General features: G+C 45.5%; 1 long non-coding RNA gene across 1 annotated transcript in view; it reads right to left on the bottom strand.

Moving 5' to 3' along the window:
* Positions 1 to 7,118: 7,118 nt before the first annotated feature.
* Positions 7,119 to 15,556, bottom strand: part of LOC139753204 (uncharacterized) — a 61,439-nt gene continuing 53,001 nt past the window's right edge. The window contains exon 4 of the long non-coding RNA XR_011713660.1: positions 7,119 to 7,226. This is a non-coding gene — a long non-coding RNA (uncharacterized lncRNA). The remainder of the gene's footprint in view (positions 7,227 to 15,556) is intronic.

Below are 15,556 nucleotides of genomic sequence, written 5' to 3'. Positions count from 1 at the left end.
AATTGTGAAACCTGGTCTCCTCGATTTGTGCCCTGGAGAGAAATTTGTCATACTTTTTTTTTCTAATGTCCGATGATCTGAAGTAGAAGGTGTCACACTCAATATGAATTTGAGACCATCATACTTAACACATTACTCCATACATATTCACTTGAAACAGAAAACGTCAATATATATTTTTTTCACACAGTTTCCACATGCAAGAATGTTGGCAACCCGCGCTGAGAGTGACAATTTACAACAGTCATAAATAAGAAAAGGCAAATTGGGCGTAAATGACTTTGTTAACGAAGGCCATGTATGGCCGTGGTCAGCCATGGACCACTGTCTCTTGTGTCGCTCTGTGACTCACTCTTTATAATATGTCACCTACAGAGGTGCGCGTGTGTGTGTGTGTGTGTGTGTATCCTTCAGTTTTCAGTCATTAGTGACAATAAATGAATAATCCTTTCCCATGGCACAGGGGTTCCCTTCTACCAGACGTGTGAAGGATCGAACCCAAAGAATACATGCAACACAGACACGCATAAAACCCACGCTCATCTACTCTAAGACACACGCCCGACCTGTGCCAGAAATGGTACTCCGAGCACACACACACCCCCGACCAGCGCCGGGGTTATCGTCACCACTGAGGAAACTGTGAATTAAATCGCTTGATAATGGTTGCTAGAAATTAGAAATAAGGTTATCTGAAACTTAATGCCAAGGTAAATCACCCATATACCATAGGTCTACCCTCCAAGCCATACCGTCTGTGACAGTTTATGTGACAGTTTATGACTGTCTCACTCCACCATACCATCTGTATGTGGCAGTTTACCATACACATCATATCATACACGATAGCATATCCTCCACCATGGTAGTTTCTACCAGTTACACCTATCTCAACATTAGTGGCTACCATAGTAGAATATTTCCAAGTGTCAAGCAGTTGCACTGTATGCCGTGTTAATGGTCATCCTTAGCGTCTTTTCACTATAGCAAGGCTCCACATCATCATACCACGGGAACGTCACCATAAATATGAACATCATATCAGTTCCTCTCATGGTAATGTACATCATACAGACGTTCCTTATGGTAGTGTACACCATACGATCTTCACCCATACCCAGGAGCAGTGCTAACCATATCATAACCTATACATGACACCAGCGTCTCTGCGGGGTTATACACAGTACTAACATGTCCCTGTGCAGACGTGCGCTGTCATACCATGTCCCTGTGCCGATGTACACCGTACTAACACGTCCACGTTCAGGTGTACGCTATACTAGTATGTCCTCCATGGCGTACATTAGACCCTAGTGGGGAGTGAGACTTGCTGGAGCACATTAGGACACGACTATGAAGGTCGGAGTGTCCATAGTACATCGTCACGCTGCTGCCCGACTCCTCCGCCACTGCGCGCTTTCCGCTTAATTTCACTATTCGGTTCCTCTTTCGTCTGGCTCCCTTGTTCCATCGGTCAGGGTGTTGCTGTTGAGTCGATGTTCTCGATGAGGGTACTTAAAAGATGTTTCTACCCTTGTCCAGTATTGAGGCGTCCTTCCGTGGGAACCTGCGACACTTGATGTGTGCTGGTGTGAATGGAGGGATCTGAAGGGCTCTGGGGTTGAATACTGCCGTGCCACAGCTGGGCAAAGGGGAGGCCCCCCTCCTTGGTCACTTACTGGGGCCCTCTACACTTGGATGAACCCAAACATACCCTAACGTACACATACATGCTCACACCTGGCTTTTACGATGGTGTGTGTGTGTGTGTGTGTGTGTGTGTGTGTGTGTAAGGGTAAGGATAAGGTACATACATAAAGTTAAGAAACTGGGCAACACAAGTGTAAATCTCTCGCCTCCTCGTAACACGCAGATAGTAATCAGACACACACCGACGGACACACATGCATGAACACACATAAACGTGCACATAACTGATGACATACACAGACTAACGCACACGAAACATACATAAACAGATATGTATCAATACACACACACACGCACACACACACAGACACACACACACACACACACACACACACACACACACACACACACACACACACACACACAGATAAACATACACATATTAAAGGATACAAACGTACATATAAAAAAAAAGAGACATGCAGGTCAGACCATCTGGTGTTCAGAATAATGTAGCGTATCCCAAACCAGGTATACGAGGAGCAGCGGGTAACATTTGCCTGGCGAAGATGGTAATGATGTGAGCTGTACCTGCCGAGGGTGTGGTACAAATACCTGGGTAATGGGAGGGCCAGTTAGCATGCCCTCTCTCACTCCCCCCCCCCCCCAACACCCTCCTCATGGGACGCATTACTGCCAGGAACCATCATTAGTCTTCCTTACAGACCAGTTTGTTATTCACAGCCAGAATCATTATTTATCCCCTCCCGCGCACAGAGCAGTCAGTCTCTTATACACAGCCAGAATCATCGTTTATCCCCCCGTACACACACCGGTCTCTTACACTGCCAGAGTCGCTTGTGATCCTCTGTAAAGACGACTCTCTTATGGTAGCACATGATGAGTGAGATCATTCAACACCCTCAACACACTTGTGAACACTTTCAAAGATCACTCCTTCAGAGCACAACAGTACGACCCTTTGGGTATAATGGCCTGGCCTCAGAACTGACCTACAACTGCTTCTGAGTATGTAGTGGGAGGGGAGTGTTATGATAAATAATTCATGATCCGTATGTGAGGGTTTTGAAGTACAAAAATGACCTTAATACACAGACGTAAATGTAAAACTCTTAATGTTGCCTGTGATAATATATATATATATATATATATATATATATATATATATATATATATATATATATATATATATATATATATATATATATTCCCATAAACAAACAAAAAAACTATCAAAACCAACAAATACTCACGGACTCAGCCCATGAGTACGTGCTAACCCAACGCTGCGTCGAGTGTGCTAAATAATCCCGAGGCGCTTGGGTCAAGGACCTAAGATTTTATATATATATATATATATATATATATATATATATATATATATATATATATATATATATATATATATATATATATATATATATATATTCTGGGAAGTTGTGATGCAGCTGCCCAAGATATAGATAGTTTACCTCTAAGTATATACATTGTTAATCTCTGTACATATAATCTCCAAGTGTGTGTATATAAATATCTCCATGGATAGAGAGATAGCTTATCTCCACTATCTTCCGCTTTGGTCCAACATATAGCACCACAACACTTCTCACAGCATCTTTTCTGGTATTTTGACAGCGCGACGCTTGAGCCCAGAGCCATCTGGAGGACGTTTTCACCTGTTCTTGGTCTTGCAAGCAGCGCTAGCTACCCAGTGTGAGCTAATTCTAATGGAAAGAATACATCTGAAGTGTATGCTCTTTCCTCTCATCCTGGAGTGGGACTTGGATTTCAAGGCTGAAACTTTTTCCAGCTGACCCCCTTGAGCACGACTTACTTTTTCTAGAAGAACGATGATCCTTGAGGACAATAATGAGATCCTTGAGGACAACAGTGAGATCCTTGAGCACGACGGTGCTTAGAGCATGATCCTTGAGGTCGCATCGTCGTGCATGGGGAACCAAGGATTATTGTGCTGTGGCATACTGAAAATAATATAAACAAATAAAGGAAGATGTCTGCCACGCTGGCATGCGCTTTTATCGGCTCTTTGTTCTCCGTGGACAAGATATTCTTACGTCAAGATATCCTCACTCTACCTGACGGTGCACCGCGCTATCTTCTCACCTGACCACCGGCCACAAATATGCATGCGGGTTAGGTTAGGGCAGGAGGCGGGGTCCGCTCCGCGCGCGCGCGTTAAGTGCTCCCGAAGATGCATCTCTCGACCGTTATCAAACGCGCCATTTTCAACACTCCACCGGGAACGGTCTCGTCCGTTGATTCGACTAGCCAATTTCTTTCCATCAAGGACACATCAAATCCAACATTAAACTTCATTAAGTGGTTGAAGAATAATGTATCGTGATTCCTCTGTGAATGTGAGACGAAGAGATTGTGTGTATGTGGAGCCTGTAAAACTGTCGGTTGTGCGAGATCCGATGTTCTGGCCATTAGCACAGCTTCCCTCCTCCATTCCTTATCGCTCACTCTATCTCGATGTCGAGGGGGGGGTGGGTCATAGCTGCTCCGTTCTGCATGGTGGGTAACTGCAGTCGATCTGTTCTTCTAGTGACCAGGTTTCCAGCCTGAGTGTGTGATCTCCGGTTAACGAATTGAATTATAGCCGAACATGGAGACGGCTTGAATATACTGTTGGCAATCATTCATACGTCCTGAGAACACGTCTTCCCAGGATGATTAAAGACTTGCTTCAAACTCAACCAGACCTCCAGCTGAGCCAAACCTTAAATCGAGAGTGTCTTTGAAAATATGGAGTTCTGAAGGAACGTTTCTGACGAGACAGAACTTTTTATATATTCCCGGTAGAGGGGATCCTGGCCCGTGGTATTTCTCATCATTATTGGGGAAATATATCAAGTCTATTCTTATCATTCGTCTGGAGAGAAATGTGGCGGGAAGGAGAATTCCTCACAACAACATGCTATCTCTCTGGACAAAGCCATTTATTCAACAATATGCCGTTATTGTGACGTTACTGTTGGCCGTTACTCGTTTGTGGTCCTGTTGGAAGGGGCAAGGAAAGCCTCCTTAGTATAAAAGTGGCTGCTGTGTGGCCATCCATCACGGGGGCGGCGTGGCCCCACGCCACCACCTACATACGCCCACCCACCAACGCACTCCCAACGCGCACCTCCCGCAGGATGTACGCTGTTGTAAATTTCACTTTCGAGAGATGACGACTTGTTGAAGTCGGTGTGAACACTGGAAAGGGATAGGTACCGTTGGATGTGTCAGCTGCTCTTGTGAGGTTTAGCAAGGTGTAAGATACTCTGAGTGTAAAGTGTACGTATAGGGTGTGATGACTAATATATATATATATACGGTATGATCCTCGAGCATGACGGTGCGATGCTTGAGGATGACGCTACGATCCTCGAACATGACCCTTGAAACATGAGGGTGGCCGGGTGAAAGACCTGGCCACCATACTCAAGGGGTTACAAATCATCACAGTAAAACACAGTATCGATTTACAGTTATAGGCACCAACAAATGGCTGCTATACAGTTGCCGAAAATTTGCTGTTATAACAGGATACTATAAGAAGACTCACTACAGCATTCAAACATCTGACTGTTGTCCTTTTCCTGGTTCGAACATACACACACACACACACACACACACACACACACACACACACACATATATATATATATATATATATATTAGTGTCAACATATTACTTTAATGCAATAACCTTCAAAATAGGTTTGATACTTTTAAATGGAAGTTATGGAAAGGTTACTCCAGCACAGTTCCCCCACCTGGAGGGATCTTAGGAGAGGTCTGTGACTGACTTGGTTTACTGGGAGGAGTGTCGGTATAAGCAAGATAATAGGGCGGAAAAGAGCAACTTGTGTGAGGGGTATAAAACCCATTCATTCTCAGCACCCGAGCCACTGTTGCCAGAAATGTGGGCATCCCTACCCTCGTTAAGCACACCATGTGAACGTAAAAGTTATCATCTATTTCATAATACGTAACATACTACACTTTTCTTCTTGTAGAAATAAACAAATAACTACAGGTAACTGAAAGTAAAACTAGTGTTAACCATATGAATAAAAAAAAAATGGAAGAAAATGGAAAGCGATCGTCTTGGTAAACCTTCACTCTTTTACCCCAGGTGGTTCCCCCCTTCTCACCCCACCCGTGGCCACACCTCCACCACTCCCAGTGGAACGTGTTCAGCCTCCCCTTCCAACTCCCCCCACAGGCACGTTAGTTAGTTAGTTTGTTAGTTAGTAAGAGCCGTGTGGTATGTGTCCGGCGGCTGTGGTTTGAGACTATGTATCGGGAAGGCGGGACGCTGTCCGTTTTCTGTATCCAGCACTTCGGAGGGTTGTAATATCCTGTGTCCGAGACAGCAGCCATTTTACCAAGGTTCGGTACGTATTTGGCCGCTATTAAGCCAGTAAGTACACACGGCTCCCCAGAGAAAATACCACCACACCCTCGGATTAATCGATTGATTTCAGCCACCGTCGCCGTGGACAGAGTAGGAAGCGTTGGGGAGGTGGGTGGGAGGGAGAGGGAATCACCTCAATGGGGTACCTCACTCCCCTAATGGCGTCCTGTATTCTGTGGCTGGTAGGATCCAGGGTGAGGTCGGCCGCCATGATAAAAGAGTTAATAAGGGAAAGTCCGCTGTGGTGAGGTGGGCGGTATAGCGGCGGTTGCGACCACGAAGGTACGACCCCTCCCCGAGCACGAAGGTACGACCCTTGGGTTTATAATGGCTTGACCTTAACTCGATCCTCAAGGGTTAGGTCAAAGGCTAGGACACTGTTACCACCCCGGGTTGTACCGCTGTGCTCCAGTGGAAAACTAAAGATTATTCAAGATATATGTCCATGTAGTGAGTGGCCGCTTCAACCAAACACTCAGACATTATGTGATAAAAAACTGACGTGAGTCATCTCATTTCCTTTGTTCTGTCGTTACGTCTTGTCCTCTTGCTTCTAACTCTTACACCTTCACCCCCTCCCTCTTTATTACCCCTTCCCTATGATGCGTGCGAACCTCCTCCTCTCCCCTTTCTACCCCCTTCTCTCAGTCCCTGACGTTACTATTACTGTAACTCGACCTCCCATAATAGTTGCCAAGGTAGCCAATTTATCGACCAGCCCTTTAGGAGGATGAACAGCTAGGCTGACTGTATGGTCTGTTCTTGCTTCCACTAACCCCTAACGATGTACCATTCACGCTCGCTATCAGTGAAATGCTTTGTATTTGTATGTTTAGACAAATAAAGATTTAACCTTAAAACAGAAATATACCGCTGACCGAAGTCATCATCATGTGCTTACCTTGATGCAGTCATCATCATGAAGTACTTACCTAGCCACAGTCATCGTGATGATATACTCCCTTCATCTCAGTCATCATGAATATGTACTCATCTCACAGTTATCATAATGCTTTACTCACCTCAAAGTCATCAAGCTGACGTCCTCCCTTCACCGCAGTCATCATGATGGTGTCTTCCCTTCACCGCAGTCATCATCATAATGCACTCGTCGCAGTCACTTCGCCTTGAAAATGAAGAAAGATGATGAATGTAATCCGCTCTTACTCTATGTACAAACACACACACACACACACACACACACACACACATATATATATATATATATATATATATATATATATATATATATATATATATATATATATATATATATATATATATATATATATCCCTGGGGATAGGGGATTAAGAATACTTCCCACGTATTCCCTGCGTGTCGTAGAAGGCGACTAAAAGGGGAGGGAGCGGGGGGCTGGAAATCCTCCCCTCTCGTTTTTTTTTTTTTTTTTTTTTTCTTTTTTCAATTTTCCAAAAGAAGGAACAGAGAATTGGGCCAGGTGAGGGTATTCCCTCAAAGGCCCAGTCCTCTGTTCTTAACGCTACCTCGCTAATGCGGGAAATGGCGAATAGTTTGAAAGAAAAAGAAAAAAAAAAAAAAAAAAAAAAATATATATATATATATATATATATATATATATATATATATATATATATATATATATATATATATATATAAGGTAACCATGGCTCTCCTTTCTATTATCACCAACCCTAGTAACACTCACCCCTTTACCGACGGGACGCGGGTTGTCTGGGTTCCTGGGTCCATTTGGGCCCACCTGACACCCTCCTGTGTCGATGTATTGTACCCACTGTATGACCCAAGGATGCCTCCACCGTCCCCAAGTTATGCATCCTTCACCCTCGCTACCACACCAAGGGGTCGTCTGTGTACAAACACAGACAAACAGAGCCTTTTACATACATGTTAATGATGGAGACCCTTTAACTAGAGGCTCCTCTTTCCCTCCGCTATCCCTTCGTCAGGTTGCCCTCCCCCCTGTCTGCTGCTCTTCACCATCCTGCTGACATACCACCACCCACCTTCCCCTCCCTGTACTAGCTCGGTGGTCCCAACCCTGTGTTCCTAATCAACCCCCTGGGGGTTCTCCCTGGGAAGCATCTTCCTCCGGCTGTTAGTTCTACTATTTATCCCAGTTAACGTCTCGCCCCCAGGGTAAGAGCTTCCGGCAGTGGTGGTGGTGGGGGTGTGTGTAGGGAAGGCACTGTTACGGCCATCTGGTGAGATAAGAGATACGTAAAGTCTTAAACCTCTGCCAGTGCTGGCCTATCGGCGTTGTACACGTACTTAGGGCCACACTGTACTCTCTTATTACACTGAGTACATACTATTAGTTTTGATAATCAACCCGTAAATGTAGGGGTAACGAACATGAGAAGATTATATCACCAACGAATCGGTAGTGGACGGTTTTTGTTAGTGACAAGTGATGTGTTTTATGAAGCTCTCGATAAGTTAGGAAAGCGTTGGAGATCGCTGTGGTTATAGCAACCGCCCCTGAAGTTTACGAAGTTTCGAAGCTGACGGTATTGGCTGGAAGGAAATATGTGGCCTTCTGTGAGGTACCTGGTAAAGGAGTTTATCTTGTTACACGAGATGTATCATCCGGCTCGACCCTCGCGATGCGACCCCCCCACAGACGACCCTCTCGCCAGGCCTTGAGGGGAAAGAGGGTGGGGTATGGTGGGGTGCTGTAAAGGGGAGTCAGAAAGGGGTGGGGAAAACCTGTAGGTCTTCTCCGGTACAACTGGCTACCGTATATAAGCTGCCCAAATCACGTGATTGCCAACTCCCTAAGGACAACGGTAGGAGCCTTGGCCTATTATATAAATACGTAAGGATCCTACCATCGTACTCACTGGCCGTATCGTCTTGCTCAACGATCGTACCGTCGTGCTCAATGGTCGTACCGTCGTGCTCATTGGTCGTACCGTCGTGCTCAGGTTCAAGTGGTTATGGAGGCAGGGTAGCACATCCCACGTTGTGAATTACAGGTATAATTTCTGAATGGTGATGGAAGTGCTTTCATCTGTTTACTTAGAAGTGCTTTCATCTGTCTACTTAACATATAATGGTTTTTAATACTTCCTTTTTTCCTTCGACAGATACGCGAGGAGTGGAGGCGACACTTCAGTATCAGTAATTTGTAAGTAACTTGGAGACTGGTGGATGAATGCAGTACCTTGTACTGTTTCTTCAAGACTCGAAATCCCTGTGGAGTTGAGTCGTTCACAGTGACCTTCCTTTTACTTATCATATCCGGAGGAAGTGCTCTCCAGCACCTCCTAGGTTGTGTGAGTGGAGGGGGACGTGGTCATTTATAGTATATGACGTAGAGGGAGGCGTCCCTCCCAGGGTACTTATGAGCACCCTTCCCTCCACCTCTACCCTCACACTACTTTAATCTGGGGGTCAGGTAACTCAGGAGGTCCACTACCCCACCCCACACTCTTAGCCTGGGGTTTCAGGTAACTCACGGGGAACTCTCCCTCAGTCTCACGTACTCCCATGCTGGGAGTGTCAGGTTAACTCAAGAGGACCTCTCCCTAAGCCTCACATACTCCCTAGCCGGGAGTGTCAGGTAGCTTAAGAAGACGTCTCTCCCTAACCTTCCATGAATCTTATCTTCCAGTCTTATCACAGTCACACCACATATAGTAATCACACATAATGATGATGATCATTGTGATAAACTCACGTCTTGAGCAATTACTCTCACGTTGTCACATATTAGTTATGGGTAACTGGTCGTTTGACCTATGACTGGATGGAGAAGTGTGTCTTAAGAACGGTGAACAAACACACTCACGAGATCACACACGTTACATTTTCGAACCTGTACTAAGTCGTCGAACCAATGCAGAGTCATGCATTTTCTTACTCACGCCAACTTGCGACTGGATGAGCTGGCAGATGACATCACTCATACCGGAGTCTGTGAGGTCATGTTCGGTACAAAGAAAGGTTTGCAAGTTGGCCTTCCACTTACTCCATCAAGTCATGAATTACAGTAAATGGTCGACGCCTGGTTAGCATCATCTGTGGCCCTTGTGCCAGCCTGACCCCCAGCTGACCCCTAACATTTCACAAGACCAAGAGTGTCCAGCCTTGCCTCATCAGGTCGTATCAAGTTGCTTAAAAAGAACTGCCATTAGAATATTCCGTAATTCTAGAAGAGGGACAGTCTCCTCAGTGTAGTCAGAGATATAGACACTCACAACAAACCCATGTCCTGGTTGGCGAGTCAACAGAACCTTTCACTGGCAGACGTAAACAAACTCCTGCAGGAAATGGCGCAGCGCCTTATGTTTGTGATTCAACGCCTGAAATTCTGAGACTCGTGTCCACATCTTGCGTACAGAGTAGACGGGACTAGAGACTGTGACCTCATGCAATGAACCAACTCTGTATCATCTTGTGCTGTAATTATCTGGCCCATTGGAGTCCGATGAAGATCCTTTGTGACCTCTTGTCATCTTTCTATGCCACCGCTCACAGGATGAACACCAGAGCGCACAGTAAGTTTGCAGCTGATGCCGACGAACACGACCCCCATTTTCTCTTATCTATAAACCTATTCCTCCTTTTTCTGGCCGAGTCTCTCCCGAGTCGCTTCCACTTCACGGCCTCTGACGTGGCTGTCAGCCAAGCGGGTCTGGACTGTGTCAGGCTGCAGGACGAACAGCTGGCCGTAATTAGAAGTAACATAAAGTAGGGGTAATAAAAGATAATGGTGGCGATAATGATCATGACCTGAATTCCCATGATATTAATTTGTGTGTTCACTCTGTGTTGGATAGCGTTGCCTAATTACTGCACTTTTGAACTGAATTCCTCTGACTAGGTCGAAAGTACGGCCTTTGTGTACGATGATATGGCCCATAAGCACGAGAGAACTGGCTCTGAGCACGATGCTGCCTTTTAACATGACGGTTTCTTTTCTGTAAAAAAAAAAATGTGACAAAGTTTCTGATCCTAATGATCAGTAAGATAACACCACTTATAACTTAAACCAATATCAACATGACAGTGGTAATATTGGGTAACATATCGAGGTTAGCATAACTGAGAGGAATGGTGAGCGAGGAATCCAGGAACGTAGTGTAGTCGTTTTAACCTGCAAGTTTCGTTCTTTTTTCTTTTTTTAGCAATGTCACCTAAAGAACCATTTGTCTACTTAACAATGACACTGATAAATAATTCCCCTACTACATGATAAAACGTGTGTGTATATATATATATATATATATATATATATATATATATATATATATATATATATATATATATATATATATATATATATATTACGAAATTTCTCTAGAAATAAGATTTGTCTAAGAGGCGATGGTTGTATTGTTCCTTCCGTGACGTTGCTGAATGACCTTATGTCTGCGGTGAATCCCGCTGTTGTCCTCATTAAGCGGGCAACTCTTGCTGGTAAATAAAGTCTTTGTAATTAACACTGACAGTTAAACAGGGCATTGTGTATTGGATGGCTGATCCCCGGCATGACGTCCCACAACCCATCCCCCGCACGACGGGTAACTGTGCCCAGTAAATCCACCGAATTTTGCGGCAAAAATCAAACCGCTGGAGAGCGAAGAGTTGCCTAACGACACAGACCAGGCGCCCCCTAGGGTTTCGCAGCACCTGCCCGGCTCCGCCCGCTGGCTGGCTGGCTCGGATGTTGTGGCGGGAGGGGGAGGAGAGAAGGACACAGCCTCTGGTTTGTGTCACCGCTCCCACCTACTTCCATAGCCACCCCTCTCTCTCTCCGTGGTCACCCTTTATATTCGTTTGGTTTGGTTATGTTGGGCATTGTTACCAAGCAACAGAGTAGATGAAATACTGGAAATGGGCATGAGTTTGAACATTCCTTTCGCGAAGAATTTTCGTAACTTTAAATACGCTTAACACACACACACACACACACACACACACACACACACACACACACACATGCCCACCCAAGCGGGCAGGACAGAGGCCAGGCCCGCCAGCAATAACGTTCGCTCAGTCACGTCGCTGTCTCCTTTTACACCACGCCAACTAGTTTTTCTTCAACCGGAAACTTGGCGTCAGACGTGCTCATATATATATATATATATATATATATATATATATATATATATATCAGAAAATTTTCAGCATCACGTGTTGCTGATGGCCAGAGTTAGACCTGACATATGGCCCCGGCATCAAGTGTTGCCACATGGCCTCAGCATGTGTTGACACGCGACCCCAATATCACTGCGTTGTTATATGACTCCAGAAGTGCCACATGGCCCCAGCATCAGTGCTGACATATGACCCCAGTATCAAAGCCATGTGATCATAGCACTGCCGCATGTTCCCAGTATCATAGTGTTACATTATGGTACCAACAACAGAGTGCTGCCATATGGACCCAGCATTGTAGTGTTGCCTTATGGCACCAACGTAAAGTGTTGCCACCCGAGTCCCAGCATCATAATGTTGCCAAGTGAACCTGTTGAGATTCTGTGGTTGAAACACTATCCTGGGCGGGTCGCTTGCCATCAGCGCAAGGTCACGGTGCAAGCCTGTCACCTCCCCGCCCACAACAATGTCAGACACAGGAAACGCTAAGCACGTCCGACCCCTTGTTTCTCGTACGGAACCATGCAGGGTCGTGAGGGGGGAAGTTTTAGGTTAACGTATTGGTTGTGGCGTTAGGTTAGGTCAGGCTGGTGGGTTTGTGGAGGTGGCTTTAGATCAAGGTAAATTGGAAGTATAGATCACCTCAGAATGGTGGGTAGCGGCGGCGCTTTAAATAAACGGTATATCAGTGATACTGTGGTGCAATTTTCCAGTCCATGGTTTGATGTGGCAAATATGGTGAGTAACACAAGCCGAAGGGGTACCAGTTCCCTCCCTTGGAAAACGTTTAAGAAGCACATCTACCTATTCCTTGTTTTATCATACTGAATCCTGTAGGGTTACGTGGAAACAGCCGACTTTAGTAAAGCGATTTATACACCTACACACTGTTGTTATCTTCATTATCATTATCATCTACTCCAGGGGGGGCGGTAGTGAGGCAGCAGTAAGCGACACCAACCAGCGACACTTCGACTAAAAAACTGCTGATCCCAGGCGCTACCTGGGGGCAACGCCGCCACCTATTGAGGAAGCCTCAGCAACACCACTAGTTAAGGGCACCTTCCGTTATACTTCCCCGGGAACAGCTACCGAGGAACAGGGTTGTTTAAATGCTGGCCACAGAGATCATGAGAGGCCAGGCTTGTTAGTGGTGGGAGAACTGGTGTTAATTTCTCTTTCGTGATAGTAGGGGGAAGGAAAACTCCGTGGGCGGGTGTAATTAGACAGGAGTCGACCGAAAGACAGAAATACACTCGTCCAAACACAGAGGGGAGCGGCATGGGACACCTGCCGCTCCAGCCCTGCAGTCAGCCTGGTCCAAGTGACGTGAGCCATTACAAAGGTAACTAAATGATCGACGGTGGAGGGAGGGGCAGTTACATAGGGTAACAGTGATGGTTAAAGACTACGGCTGCCATATCGCCGTTACACATAGGTGACAACACAGCCCTCCACACACACACACACACACACACACACACACACATTTACAACAAAGCACTTGACTCACAACCACGTGACAACGTAGCTCTCCACACACCTGTCACGCTGGCTTTCTTTCCGGTGCCAGTGACACGTTTGTGGCTCTAAAATGGGTAAAGTTCCAGTTTAGGGGCACCGCAAAAAAAAAAAAATTACCTGTATACGTGGAAGAAACGCATTTGAATTGATTCTTTGCACTTAGCAGAAGTGCTTTTGACGGGAGGAGTGTGATCTGGAGCTTTATTTTTCTACCATACCATAACAAATGTGTTAGTAATGAGGGTTATGATAATCAGACATACTGAGTGGTAAAAAATATATGAAACACTAGTAGTAATGAGCAGAAGCCATGAAAACCTTACCTTCATTCACCTCAGGGCCGAGATTTACCTCAATTCTTAACTTGACAGTGGAAATATATCAGTGACACTGTTATCTTCTTTCTGCCATATTGGTTGCATGTGGTGGGAGGAAGGAGCGAACACAACAAACAGAATGAGCGACCAAACTTCTCAGCAACCGAAGGAAAACAAAACATCCAATATTTTTCAAATGAACGTCAAGCAAATTCAGGTCATCAGGTGATGTTAGGTGAGGTTTGTATACATTCTCTTGATTTTTAGAACTGTTTCACTTACTAGTCCATATTTTGCACGATCAAAGACTTTTTTTTACTACCACTTATTATCCTTGACAAAGCAATGCTCCAAAGAACACTCTTAGGTTAAATCATTTCAATTAGGTGTTAAGAATCCATTGATACGTATTCCTGCTGAGCCTCGTAAACTAGAACCGTTAACAACTGTTGCCTCTGCTGTTTTCAATGGTGTTGTCTGTACGGCATGGCAAGCGGTGCCGGTGCCGTCTCCAGCAGGGAGGTCATGACCTGCTAACCACTCACCTCTACAAGTCAGCCATAACCACCTCACGTTCACAGCACATGTTGAGCTGTGAAGCTCCGTAATTACTGCCTCTTAAAGTTGTAACTCATTACACTAGCCATATACTCATGGGTAGGAACCCCTTCCTTCCTTGTATCTTAACGTAAATTTTTCCATGTATCGCGAAAATCTGTAGACTCTTCCGGGTATAACAAAATTCTAACCAAAAATCTTACATGGGATAATATCTGAGAGATTACAAAAGTTCCTAAAATCACACACACACACACACACACACACACACACACACACACACACACACACACACACACACACACAAACACACACACTTTGAGGGAATATCCTCACCTGGCCCCTTTCTCTGTTCCTTCTTTTGGAAAATTAAGATAAAAAATGTATCACTGAAGATATCTTGGAGTCAGTGACATACCGCTAGTGGAAACGACTGGGTTAAACTGCACAAAGACAGGATCATCGGAACCCCATCCCCATCTCCTGCCTTGGACTGCCTTTGGCTGGGAGGGGAGGAGGGGAGGCAGAGGCCAGCAGCTGCATCACGTAACACCTCACAATTATCTTGCCATGATGGATGTTCTTACGACAGGGCGAGGAGGTGTGTTACCTCTCCAGGCCTCTCATGCCATGAGGCACACCCCGTCCGTATCAGTAGCTCTCATGTTTTCCTCTCCTTGAGCACGACGGTAACCTTGCCTTTGACCCGGTGTGCTCAGACACCAGCAGCTGTAGGTGTTGCCCGTGGCACTAACCTTCGCAACACCCACCTACAGCTACACATACAAGGAGGCGGACACCTCAAGGGCTTCACCAACACCACCAACACCACCACAACAACAACAGCGCCGCTGTTCCACCAGTCTATGTGTACGTCTGGTCCTCATGTGAGACGGGAACTGGAAGTGTGGTATGGACGGTACTGGTCCTCATGTGAGACGGGAACTGGAA

The sequence above is a fragment of the Panulirus ornatus genome, chromosome 14 (assembly GCF_036320965.1).
Source record: "Panulirus ornatus isolate Po-2019 chromosome 14, ASM3632096v1, whole genome shotgun sequence".
NCBI classification, from domain to species: Eukaryota; Metazoa; Arthropoda; class Malacostraca; order Decapoda; family Palinuridae; genus Panulirus; species Panulirus ornatus.
Note: the sequence above shows the minus strand (reverse complement) of the source record. Positions and strands in the feature narration are given on the sequence as shown.